The sequence below is a fragment of the Macadamia integrifolia genome, unplaced genomic scaffold (assembly GCF_013358625.1).
Source record: "Macadamia integrifolia cultivar HAES 741 unplaced genomic scaffold, SCU_Mint_v3 scaffold449, whole genome shotgun sequence".
Taxonomy (NCBI): Eukaryota; Viridiplantae; Streptophyta; class Magnoliopsida; order Proteales; family Proteaceae; genus Macadamia; species Macadamia integrifolia.
In genome coordinates this window covers 292,106-305,305 of record NW_024870452.1, presented here as the reverse complement: position 1 = coordinate 305,305, position 13,200 = coordinate 292,106, and positions in this window count along the sequence as shown.

The following is a 13,200-nucleotide window of genomic DNA, read 5'->3' as shown; positions in this document are numbered from 1 at the left end:
GGCCTTGCCTTGGAATTGCATAGCAATAATGCCAACTTGGTGATCTTTCAAGACATTCCTATACTAAAAAACTTCATTCACAAGTGTTAACCAACCAAAAATTTCATCAGCAGAATTATTACATGAGAATTCGGGAATGCCTCTCTTGATTTCCTTTTTCCAATCCGGTTCACGAACTCTTTATGTGTGGTGTGGAGAATTCCTTCTTCGAGGAAAAGATTGAGCACTTTCTGATGAAGAAGAATCACCATTGGATCTTCTAGCTCTGGAATAGGGTGGAGGATTGTTTGCTTCAGCCCTCAGATGCTGAACTTCTCGAGTCAAATCATCAATTTGTTGTTGCATAAGCTGATATAAATTTTCAGCAAGTGTGTGCACTTGATCCATGGGAATAGTCATGCCACCTCGACGTCTAGCTTGTCTTGGAGGCATTGTCCTCTCCAACCAAGGCTCTGATCCCAAATGATGTAGGCCAAGCTCGGCTACTGGAAACAATAGGACCGGGAGAGTGACTTGCATACGCTGAAACTCAGCGACAACCGCAAGCAGAAATTCTAGTTCTACACATGTTCAGGAAAATAGCCATAACTTATTCAATATAGGTTGGGATGGCCTGATTCCAAAGCCAAAATTTTGAGAACTCTTTTCTCTATGAACTTTATGTTTTAGGTTTTCTCAGATAATTAATATAACAGTGTAGAAATTGGGGTGGAAGAGAGAGAATATGAATAGGTAGAATTCTAGAATTGGATAGAAAATGAAAGAAAAATATTGAATCTTCAATAGTTAAATCTTCAATGGTTGCTCTTTTAGATCTTCAAGGAAGATCAATGACATCAATTCTTCTAGATTTATGGCTACAACTCTTCTAGAAAATCTCCTACTCTTCAAGGAAGGAGTGAAAACTCTTCAAGTTTTTCAAGGTATGAACTCTTCAAGTTTCAAGGGAATTGCACTTGGCCAAAATTTCATTTCTCAAAGATATCTCCCCCTACTACAATAGATTTGATAACCTCATATAGGCAAGCAAAATAAATCTGAAAAAAAAAAAGCTACTACGAAATCCCAACCCTTGATTGCAATTGATTTTCGACGGTTGAGATTACACATAAAAGCTTAAGTCAAATCTAGAAACTAGAAACTAATAAAAGAAAAATATTTTCAATATTTTTTGATGTCCCAATGTGTCTTGATGCAAGCTCCAATGCATGGGAAATGGCAGAGTCAAAGATGGGAGACTTGGATTGGTTCTTGGTCTTGGGCTAGACTTGGACCAATTGAGCTTGAACCAAAATAGTTTCAGGCTTGAATGCGGGAAAATCTTCTTAATTGAATGGGTTAGTCAAGCTGGGATTTTGCATGAGTGCGCATGTCTTCTCCATGGGTTGCATCAACCTTTGTCTAGACAGGGGAGGTAGATACCACGAGATTGATCACAGTGAAATGGGACACCTTATGCAAACCTAAAGAGGAGGGGGGCCTGGGGATCAGAAAGCTTAGGGATTTGAATAAGGCAATGTTGAGTAAGTTGGTTTGGAGAATCAAACATGGAAAGTCGGCTGCTAGCTCATTCCTAAGAGCCATGTTTGTCAAGAAGGGTGGATCTTTTTTCAAAGGGGGGAGACCTTCGTCCATTACCTTGGGCATTCGAAAGGTCTAGGATTTTATAGAAGAGAATGAAAGGTGGATCATTGGCAATGGTAACCTGGCTAATTTCTGGAAGGACAATTGGTGGGGTCCTAAGTCGGTGTTGGAGGAGGCTCAGTTTGTTGATCTCTCGTCTCTCAGTACTACTGCCAAAGTGGGTACTTTTATCAGGGACAGTGAATCAAATCTTCTAGCAGTGAACTTAGATCTTCTAAATAATATTTTCAGAACTATAAAGGAGATGAAGCTTCCCTCTAATAAGATGGAGGACGTTTGTGTATGAAAATTGTCTCCAATGGAGTTCTTCTCCATGGCTTTGGCATGGGAAGATATTAGGAAAAATCACCAACGGTGTCTTGGTTCTCTTTGATATGGTGGAAAGGGCTTCCACTAAGGTACTCTACCTTAGGCTGGCAGCTCGCTCATATGAGGCTCCCCATGGATGACCTGGTTAGAAAAAAGGGCATCCAACTAGCTTGAAGATGCTATTTATGTATGCAAGAAGAAGAAAGCATTGAACATATTTTCCTCATATGCCCCTATTCAGTTTGCATATGGGAAAAGTTCAGTTTGTGTTTTGGAATTGGTTGGCCTGTGCATCAATCTGTAGAAGGGATGTTCACATGGTGAAAGAACAAGGGTCAAGTTCAAAATCTTAAGAATCCTTGGTTAATGGGATTTTCCACTATGGCAGCAAATATATGGTGGGAGATAAACAAAAGGTGCTATGAGGAAAAGGCTAGAATCGATGGTCATATGTTTGAGTTTATTCGCCAGGAGCTTGCTGTCACACACCGTTTATATAGAACCGAACTGGTGACCAAGTTAACTCCTGTCAACCCAAAACCTACCAGGATCATCTGATACAGTAATCACTACACAGCACACACACAACTAAAGAAAGTAATTTCTGTATTTCATCAGAAGTCTTACATGTATATACTTGTAAATACCTCAATACTCTTGATACCTAAATTGTAATACATAATACACTTACATGTGGGCCCGTAGGCATGGTATATACACAAAATTTATAATTTAGACATCCAGAGCACAAAAGGGATAACATCGTAAAGTAATAAAAAAGAATCTAGTGTAGGTATCAGTGTTGCTATCCTGCAACACAACTCTAACACGGGCACTCAGCTCGGTGCCCAAGATCTTTAGGAACCCACCAGTCCTCAGCTAAAAACTCCACAGTGGGTCCCGACTCTAGCTCTTTAGCCAGATAACCTGCAAGATCATCTAAAAGTGGTGTACATGTGGGATGAGCTCACTAGCCCAGTAAATAAAAAGAAAGATCAAGCAAGCATTCACAATACAAACGACCCTATATGTAGGGGTGTCAACCGGTCGAGTCGATCCAGTTTCGATCGGGCTTGAAGACTTTTAAAGGTTGCACTGTGTCCGTCCATTTAACTAATTGGGCTTAGTTAGTGAGGGCATGGTACACTTTATATTCGGTCGGTCGGTCGGTCTCGGGCTATAATTGGGCTATTAAAATCAAGCCTTAATCGGGTTTTAGTCAAGCCTTAACCGGGCCACAGACATGTTTAATGTTAAATGGGCGTAACCGGTTTTTAAACGGGCCTTCTTTAATATTATTGAGCAACGATGCTATGACGGACGATGGGGTTTGGTTTCCTATTTTTCATTGTCTAAATTTGGTTGTGGCTATTCTTTTATTTGTTTTAAACTGGTTGGACATTTCATAATCCATGCTATGCACAGTTACATGGTTAATTTTGCAAAATAAAATTTTAAGGAAAGAGATGATTGGATGAAAATGCAATGAGAATGCTCTCATAAGGGATTGCCCATAACTACAAATGGATCTCAATAAATGTATTGATTGATCCAAGGAACCTACTCTCTTCCAAGTCACATATTTAAAAACATCACAAAAAATTCAAAGCATTGATCCAACATGCTCTTAAAGCTCTTTCTTAATGATTATTTAATTAAGAGGGGTTTGGGTATTTATAGGTGAACTTAGTGAAGCATTTTAGGCAGGAAATCAGGCTCTAACGGACGTATTCTGGGACCACAGGTCGATTTGCATCGGTAGCCGGTCGACCGCCAAGAACCGTTGAGGCAAAATATAGCCGTTGGGGCACTTCCAAGCAATCACCGGTCGACCGAGACTTTCTACCGATCGACCGACTATGGTCTCAGACAGTTTCGATCGACCGGGGCTTCCAGCCGGTCAACCGCCAACATGACATACTCTCAATCGGGTAAAATAGGTATCTTACAACCAGGCCAGGCCAGGCCGGTGCAAAATTGATCGGTCTCGATCGGGTATTAATTGGTCGGTCTTGATCGGGTGCCCGACGGTCCAAGTATCAGGACTGAGACAGACCATTTATAAACGGGTCAGGTTCAAGCCCGACACGTTTAATAAATGGGCCAGGCCGGGCCGGGCTATAAACGGTCGGTTCCAATCAGTTTCGTCGGGTCGGGCCACGAATTGACACCCCTACCTATATGCATGCAAATTCATTTTATTATCCTAATCCACTAAACATCACATCTAAGTCATAGGTCATGTGCTACTCACAACCACAGTGCACATATGCCCCCTATACGAGTCGCAAACTCCATCCCACGATATGCCTATAGGGTTGTCAAAGAAAGCCAACCGTGGGTACCGGAAAGTAAAATGGGTCTTGCCCTGCATTAAAGTAAAATGGGCCTTGCCCTACATTAAATTAAAAATAGTACGATTGGCCCTCTTATTATATCACCAAAGTTGCCGATCATCCTATTGATCGGTCTGGTGTACTTCTAACTACCACCGTTGGTACACAACCTTGGGCTTCCCCCCAGTGATATACCCAATACCTAAACCCCTGCTGGGAAGGGCCGTAGCATAAAGATATGTTATTCCTCCTAACCGCATGATCCTATATGAGATAGTACGACTGCATAGTACCACCACGTCCCATTCTACGAGCCACTAATGCATTCGTTTCCAAGTCGGCAACAACATCTAGTCTAGCAATGCATCATATTCAATAATTTAAAGTCATTCACCTCATAACTCAAAGTAAGAATAAGCATTTAACAATTAAAGATATCAACATATCAAATCGTAAAAGAATTTCATAATGCACACGTCAATGCATGCAAATGGCATTTGTGGATGACTAGTCTACATACAGTAATGAAATGATGACATGGCTAGTCTACAACAAGAATGGAATGATACAAAAATACTCCAAAAATAAAGTCAATGTCCTCTTCCCACTTATCTAACTATGTACAATGATCACCCTTGGTACGAGGAGATCCGCCATGCGATGACATGAGTTTCTAGTACAACCTATCATAAAAGAGGTTGAGTTTAGTATGACTCCATTTTAGGTTCACGACCAATAGAGCACAATGATCCCAAAATGTTTAGAATCATTATAGAAGGTTGCCCGATAAATTTTGGCCCATTCAGAACCCAAAAAGTCATATTGGTAGGTCAACCGACGGGGTGAGGTACCCGCTGATCCTTACCCGCCGCTCGACTTAAGGGCCTTGTAAGGATCAGCGGGCTAGGTGCCCACCGGTCCTTACTCATCACTCGACCCAGGGGGCACTACCTAGACCAGCAGGCCAGGAGTGACAGGCTAGGTTCCCACAGGTCTTGCTCGCTAATCGAGTCAGCAGCCCATCTAGGATAGGCAGGGTTCGGATTGGTGGGTCTGACCATTTCCAGGCACCCACCACTCAGAACCAAGATTTTGCTGTTCACTTTCATTCTCCATCCCACATTGGGGAAACCATTATAGGTCGATTCGACCACAAATCTAAGGTTTCATATCGTGATTCTAACATAGATCTAGGACTGATTCAAAGTTTCAAGCTTGGATTTTACCTCTTTGCTCAAGAACAGCCTCAAAACCTCAAATCTCCTCTCTAGCTCAAGAGATCAACAAATGCTTCTCAAATCTGTAATTTCTTCCTTTAAAACCTTCATAAACTACATATATGTTGTAACGGGGCAGTCACTGAGAGGGGGGTGAATCAATGAGTCTAATTCTGATCCCCAAAAACTTGTCTGATGTCTGACTAAGAAAAACCTGATATACTTGTCCCTATTTACACACAGTCGTATGCACACTCAGCCTCTCATAGGCACTTCCAAGTGTGCACACCCATTTCACATTCCACACACTTCAATATAAAATATAAACAACAAGCACCCACAACACAGGATTTTTACGAGGTTCGGCAATTTGCCTACATCCCCGGAGTAGTGCCTGTAAAGGCTTCATACCTACTCAATACACTACTTTTGATTGCACCCACAGTTGGGAGCATCTACACGCAATTTTCTCAAGTCAAAGCTGAGATGACACTTGTAGTGCTTGTACAATATGTAGCACCCACTACACGGAACCACCCACTCCCGGTGCTTAGCACCCACTAAGCACACAATAAAGAATACAGTAAATTTGGGTTTATATCAATGCCCTACAGTCAAGCTCTGCCTAGCATATACATCCACAACTAGCTAGCATGCTTACAATTCATCCACAACTAACCTAGCATGTATACATTCATCCACAACTAACCCTAACATGCATATATGCATATATTGTAAATCAAAGGTTAGAGAATCTCACAACCAATTTCCTGGGATGACTGAAAACTTGTACTGACAAGTTTGGTGCTCACACCTTCTCTCTCCTTGGCTTCTTGCTCTTCAAAGCAAACACATCCTTGCTTTCTTCTCTTCTACCTTGGCTTTGAGTTAATGTACTATTAACACACCTCAACCACCTCTTTTACCTCCTTTAATGGCCTAAGAACATTTATCATTAAGTATTCGTGTTCATTCAAGGACCAACAAAGAGGGGAAAACTTCTCTTGCCAAAATCGAAGCTTTCCTTCACTCAAAACTCATTTTTCTTGCTTTCAAAGTGTAGGGCTTGAAAAAAATGAAGAAGTAGCAACTTGGTTCACCCAAATCTGAGTTAAAATGAGGGAGATATGACCATTTGAAGTTGGAGCAATGAGATAGCCTGAAATGGAATCTTCGTAGGAGTGGCGTAGGCTACGCCGGCTGCACACGTAACAAGGTTGCAAATCTGGCCGTAGATCCCATCAAAAGGTATCTAATAATATGAGCCGTCGAATTCCCATAACGGATAGTAAACATGAACCGTAGATCTAGGATCATACGATGTCATGATGACATAGGTAGCCAACATTCCGTCAGCGATCAAAAACATTGTCGACATCCTATTGGTTAGATCAGCACGATTCACGGATGGTTTTCGGCTATGTCTCATAAATTATAGGCTGCTCGCAGCCCTTGGATTGAGATCTTCAGATATGGTTTAAATCAGATCTCATGAGATCTTGAGAAACAACATTTATCTATGCCACTTTTTGCATGTGCATAACACCGTAGCATCCTCGATCATGTGCAGCGCTAGCATATGGTTCTTGATAAATCCGACCAATAGAAAATCTCACGCAAGCATATTAAGCATCCGATCCATAGCCAATTCGTGAGCACTTTTAGATGGGAAACAAGCCCACGTAGTCGAATCTGGACTGTCCAATTCACAACCTTATACTCTCTTTTATTACAATCAAGCCCCTACCTCCATATATTTTAGTGCTTAAAGACCCCCTGCAACTCATACCTTCAAAATCTTAAAATTACACAAAATCCCTTCAAATTTCAAAAATAAATTCCAAAAAATCCACTCAACACCGAGGGCAACTGATAGATTTTCGGTTTGGATTTTCAAACCAACTTCACGGAAATAGATGTAACTTTTTCATACGATATCCGACCGAGATGAAATGAAGTGCATTGGAACCGCGACTGGATGCTCTACAACTTTCCAAAAGATCTGATCATCTGACTTAGCCACGTAAAAAGACCAAAATGCCCCTAGATCTTTCCAATGACACATCTTTCTCATACGGAATCGGAATGTGATGAAATTAAAACTGTTGGAAAGATCAGATTTTTATCGTATCATTACATGGAGAACACTTTCTTTAAAAATTTCATCTTTAATGTCGAAACTACCCTCGACTGCCACAAATATCGTAACTTCTTCATACAGTATCAGAATGTGACAAAATCATATGCACTAGACTAGATAAATTACAATCTATATTTTTCATGCAGAAACGATCTTCCAAAAATATCATTTTCACTGCCAAAAATGCCCCTGAGCGTAAATAGGCTAATTTTACCAGTTTTGACCTAGAAACCCGCACCACATACTAAGGATGTATCAAACCACTCCATGCATACCAAGCGGCTCTGTTATCTCATCGGTGACACTAGACACTACCATGTCATCATTTCCATCCACGTCACCCAAACTGGCCATGTCATCACCGCCACGTGGCCGGATTGCCAACAAGGACAACCATAGAACAACAATATAGGTCCTTCATTGAACCTTAGATTCATATTCTCAAGAGGGATTAACAAGATCTAAAGGAATCCTACTCAAATCGAAGGATTTCACTGAGGGTTCCTTGGGGGTTTAAGAATTATAGACTTTATTCACCTCAAATCGTAGATCTCAAGATGAGGATCACCAATTCGACGTTGAAATCGAAAGATTCAACCTCGGTGTTGCACAACAAGAATCTTCTTCCCTTTTTCTTCCTCCTTCCCTTTTCTTTCTTTCTTTTCTCTATTTTCTTTACTTTCTCACCCATTGTGTAAAATAATAAATGAGGGGAAAAAAAAGTAATAAATGCTATTTATACATATGTTAAAATATCTAATGACCAGAGTGGTAAGTCACATGGTGGGTCCAACCCACCTATGACCACCCACCAATCAGCCAAAACTTAGCCGAATCATTAGGATTTAGATGGAGCTCGGCCCCAACACATATTTTACTCATTAATTTATTAACACACGTACTTGTTATGATGTACGGATACGTAACTTTATTGTGCATACATGGCCTAGTGATACGTGCAAGTGCACGGCTTGGGAACACAAACTTCACTAGGCACCAACTCCAACTCATTCGGCCAGTCCGAGTTCACAGTCATCCTTGCCATCATATTCCATAAGGTACCCGACTCTGCTTACTCGATTTCAGGTCCTGTAAGACCAAACCGAACCAACAGGGTAATTAGACCAGGTTTAGAAAGTAGGGTATCACATTTAGCCCCTCCCCTTTTTGAAAATTTCATCCTCAAAATTGTAGTTTCTTATTGTCTGAGAAGATGAGGATACTTGGGTTGGATGTCACCTTCTTTCTACCAGGACGCTTCTTCAAGCGAATAATTGGCCCATCGAACTTTCACAAAAGTGATGGAGCGATTGCGAAGAGTCTTTATTTTTCGGTCTAGGATTTCAGTAGGTTGTTCTTCGTAGGTCATATCAACTTCTAACTATTCAGGTTCCATGGGCAGCACATGTGATGGATCATGGATGTGCCGCTTCAATATAGGCACATGGAACACATTGTGAACATTGCTGAGGAAACGTAGAAGAGCCAACATATATGCTACAGAGCCGACTCAAGCTAATATTTTAAATGGGCCAATATATCTCGGACATAGCTTGCCCTTCCTGTGGAATCTATGCAACCCTTTGGTAGGAGATATTTTAAGGAATACCTTCTCCCCCTCTTGGAATTCAATGTCCTTGCAGTTGTCTGCATAGCTCTTTTGGCATGATTGGGTTGTCTTAATCCTTTCCCGAATGACGTCGACCTTGTCACACGTCATCTGTATCACTTCTGGTCCAAGCATCCATCGCTCACCTACTTCATTCCAATATAAGGGTGTTCTACACTTTTTGCCATACAATTCCTCATACGGAGCCATCCTAATTGTGGCTTGATAGTTATTATTATAAGCAAACTCCTTAAGAGGTATGTATTCTTCCCAACTACCACTCATCTCCATTGCACAGGCCCTGAGCATATCTTCCAATATTTGTATGGTTCATTTTGATTACTCATCGGTCTATGGATGGAAAGCAGTAATCAGATTCACTTGTATCCCCAAGGCTTGCTGGAGACTTTTTCAGAATCTATATGTGAATCTCGGGTCTCTATCTGACACAATGCTTACCGATACTCCATGTAAACGGACTATGTTATCCATATAGAGTTGGGTTAACTTGTCCATGGAGTAATTGGTCCTGATCAAAATAAAATGAGTAGTCTTGATAAGTCTGTCAACTACCACCCAAATTGCATCCATTCCCTTGGGTGTACGAGGTAGCCCTCTGACAAAGCCCATGGTGATCTTTTCCCATTTCTACTCCGGTACGGGGAGTGGTTGAAGAGTGCCATAAGGTCAATGCCTTTCTACCTTGACCTTCTGACACACAAGATATTGTGCCGCATATAAGGAAATAGTGGTTTTCATTGCTAGCCACCAATAGCTTTGTTTAAGATCTTTATACTTTTTCGTACTTCCGGCCTAAAGTAAGTATTCTGAACTATATGCTTCCTTCACAATCTTGTTCTGTATCTTTATGTCATCAGGCACACACAACCTGTCCCAAAATAGTAATACCCCGTCATTGGCTCTTGTGAAGTCAGGGTCATTCATTGTCTACTCTTGAATTTTTAGTCTGATCCTTTGCAGCCACCTCCTGCCTGATGGATGGATGTACCCGTAAGGCTATCAGAGATATGGTCAACTGCTTAACATCATCTGGATGATGTTCTAGCTCCAATGTTGCCCCTTTATATAGGAGGATTTCATCCATCAGCATCGCCTCTTGTATCAACTAAGGACTGACAGCTTAGTACGAAAGTGAAACTGTCTGTGCCTTCTGACTTAGTGCATCAGCCACCACATTAGCTTTGTCTGGGTGACACTGAATGTCACAATCATAGTCCTTCATGAGTTTAAGGCATCTTCTCTGCCTCAAATTTAAATCTCGTTAGGTGAAGAAGTATTTAAGACTCTTTTGGTCACTGTATATTTTACACTTCTCCCCATATAGATAATGACGCCAGATCTTCAAGGAAAAAATTATTGCTTCTAATTCTAAATCATGAGTGGGGTAATTCTTCTCATACTTCTTGAGTTGTCTGGATACATATGCCACCACCTTGTCGTGCTGCATGAGAACACATCCCAACCCTATCTTGGATGCATCGGTATAAACTGTCATCCCTCCTGCACCATTTGGAATGGTCAATACAGGAGCTGATACTAACCGCTTCTTCAACTCTTAAAATTTTTTTTCATATTCTTCTGACCATCCAAAATTTACACCCTTCTTAGTCAATTTAGTCATCGGTGCTAAAATTCGAAAAAAATTTCAATAAAGCATCGGTAGTAGCCTGCTACGCCCAAGAAGCTTCTAATTTCTGTTACATTCTTGGGTGCCTCCCACTCTACTACAGCCTTTACTTTATCTGGGTCCACTTTGATTCCATTCTCAAACATCACATGCCCTAAGAATCTAACTTGCCTGAGCCAAAATTCACATTTGCTGAACTTGGCATATAATTGTTGTTCCCTTAGTCTTTGCAGTACCATCCTCAAGTATCTTGCATGCTCCTCTTTAGACTTCGAGTAAATCAAGATGTCATCAATGAAAACAATGACCCATTTATCAAGGACATCATGAAATACCCAATTTATTAGATCCATGAAAGCAGTCAGTGCATTGGTTAACCCAAAAGACAGCACCAAGAATTCATAATGACCATATCGGGTTCTAAAACCTGTCTTTAGTATATCACTACTCTTTATCTTGAGCTGGTGGTAACCCGATCTGAGATCAATCTTTGAAAACACCTTCGCTCCTTGCAGTTGATCGAAGAGATCATCAATGCGTGGCAACGGATATCGGTTCTTAATGGTTAACTTGCTCAGTTCCCAGTAATCGATGCACATACACAAACTACTATCCTGTTTTTTAACAAATAAGACTGGTGCTCCCCAAGGAGAGACACTTGGGTATATAAATCTATTTTTCAATAAATCTTACAACTGTGTCTGTAGCTCTTTTAACTCGGCTGGTGCCATTTTGTGCGGAGCCTTAAACCAGTAGCTTCAGGAACTAGATCAATGGCAAACTCTAGCTCTTTGTCAGGCGGTAGCTGGGTTAGATCATCTGAAAAAACATCAGAGAATTCCTTGACCACCTCCAATTCCTCTAACGGAGTAACCTTTGCATCCGCATCCAGTACTGATGCAAGGTAGCCCTGACATCCATCTTCTAATAATTTCACCGCCTACAAGGCAGAGATAATACTCTTTTTAGGTCACTTTTCCCTTTCAGCTTGATATACAAGCTTTTCTCCTTCATCATCCATTATCTTAACTTGTTTCTCGGCACACATCACATTTGTTCAATGAGCCGATATCCAATTCATGCCCAGAATGATGTCAAAATTCTGCATATTGAATTTGATAAGTTGGTCATCCAGTTTCTTTCCATTAATCTCCACTGAACATGGCCCCCACACTTTTTTCAACTGTTCCATAGTGCCTGTGGACGTGCTAACTACTAACTTGCATTCTAAGGTCTTAGATGGCATATCAAGCTTTTTAGAAAATCTCTTAGACACAAATGAATGTGAAGCTCCGAAGTCAAACAAGATATATGTAGGTATACCTGATATAGTTAAAACACCTAACATTGCATTGTATATAAGTATAACAGGTTACTCAAATTTTATCACAAAATCTTTTAATTAGAGTGTACCTGCTACTACTTCTGTGCTGGCCTCAGCCTTCTAAACTAATAAGGCATGCATCCTTCCCTGAGGCTGGTTTCCTTGGGTCAATGTTAGTCTACGGACAGGGGGTTGGCTTTGATGGTACAACTGATGGGTACCAGCAGTCCTTGGCAAAATGCTCGTACGAATGACAATTGTAACATTAGTTCGGTGGCGCCTGAACCAGAGCAGAAGCTCTCTGTACTAATATTGGTACAATCGAAGGATGAGGGGGTCTCGGGGCCGTAGGCACCACACTAGTGTTAGGGCAAAAAGATGTAGTGCTCTGCCCACTAGCTGGTCTGGAAGAATAACCCGATGGTTGGTAGGACTATCTATAGGTGGGACCATAGGAGTATGATCCACAAAAACTTTTGCTCGGGCTACCCGAATCGGCATATGGGTTTGCCCTCTTCCACAGTCCCAGTGTAAGGGATGGCACTCCCTTCTACTTATCTTCTATTGTCTTGGCTTTCTGCACAATCTATATATAATCAGTTAAGTCCAATACCTCCAACACTATGCCAATGGGTGTTTTTAGCCCCTTTAGAAATTTGTGGGATTTTTCCTTAGTCAACTTCATATGGCAAGGAGCAAAATAAAATAAGCTTTCGAACTATTACTAATAATCCAAAACATTTTTTCTTCCTTGAGTTAGTGCCATAAACTCCGTCTCTTTACAGTCTCTGAAGCTCTTCGGATAGTAATTTGATAAGAACAATTCCTTGAATTGTTCCCAAGTAGGCTCCAGGTGAGTTACCATCAATATAGGCATCGAAGCTTTCCAACAAGAATCAGCTTCATTTATAAGTTGCAACCCTGCACACATAAGCTTATGTGCCTTTGTGCACTCCACAATATCAAATACTTT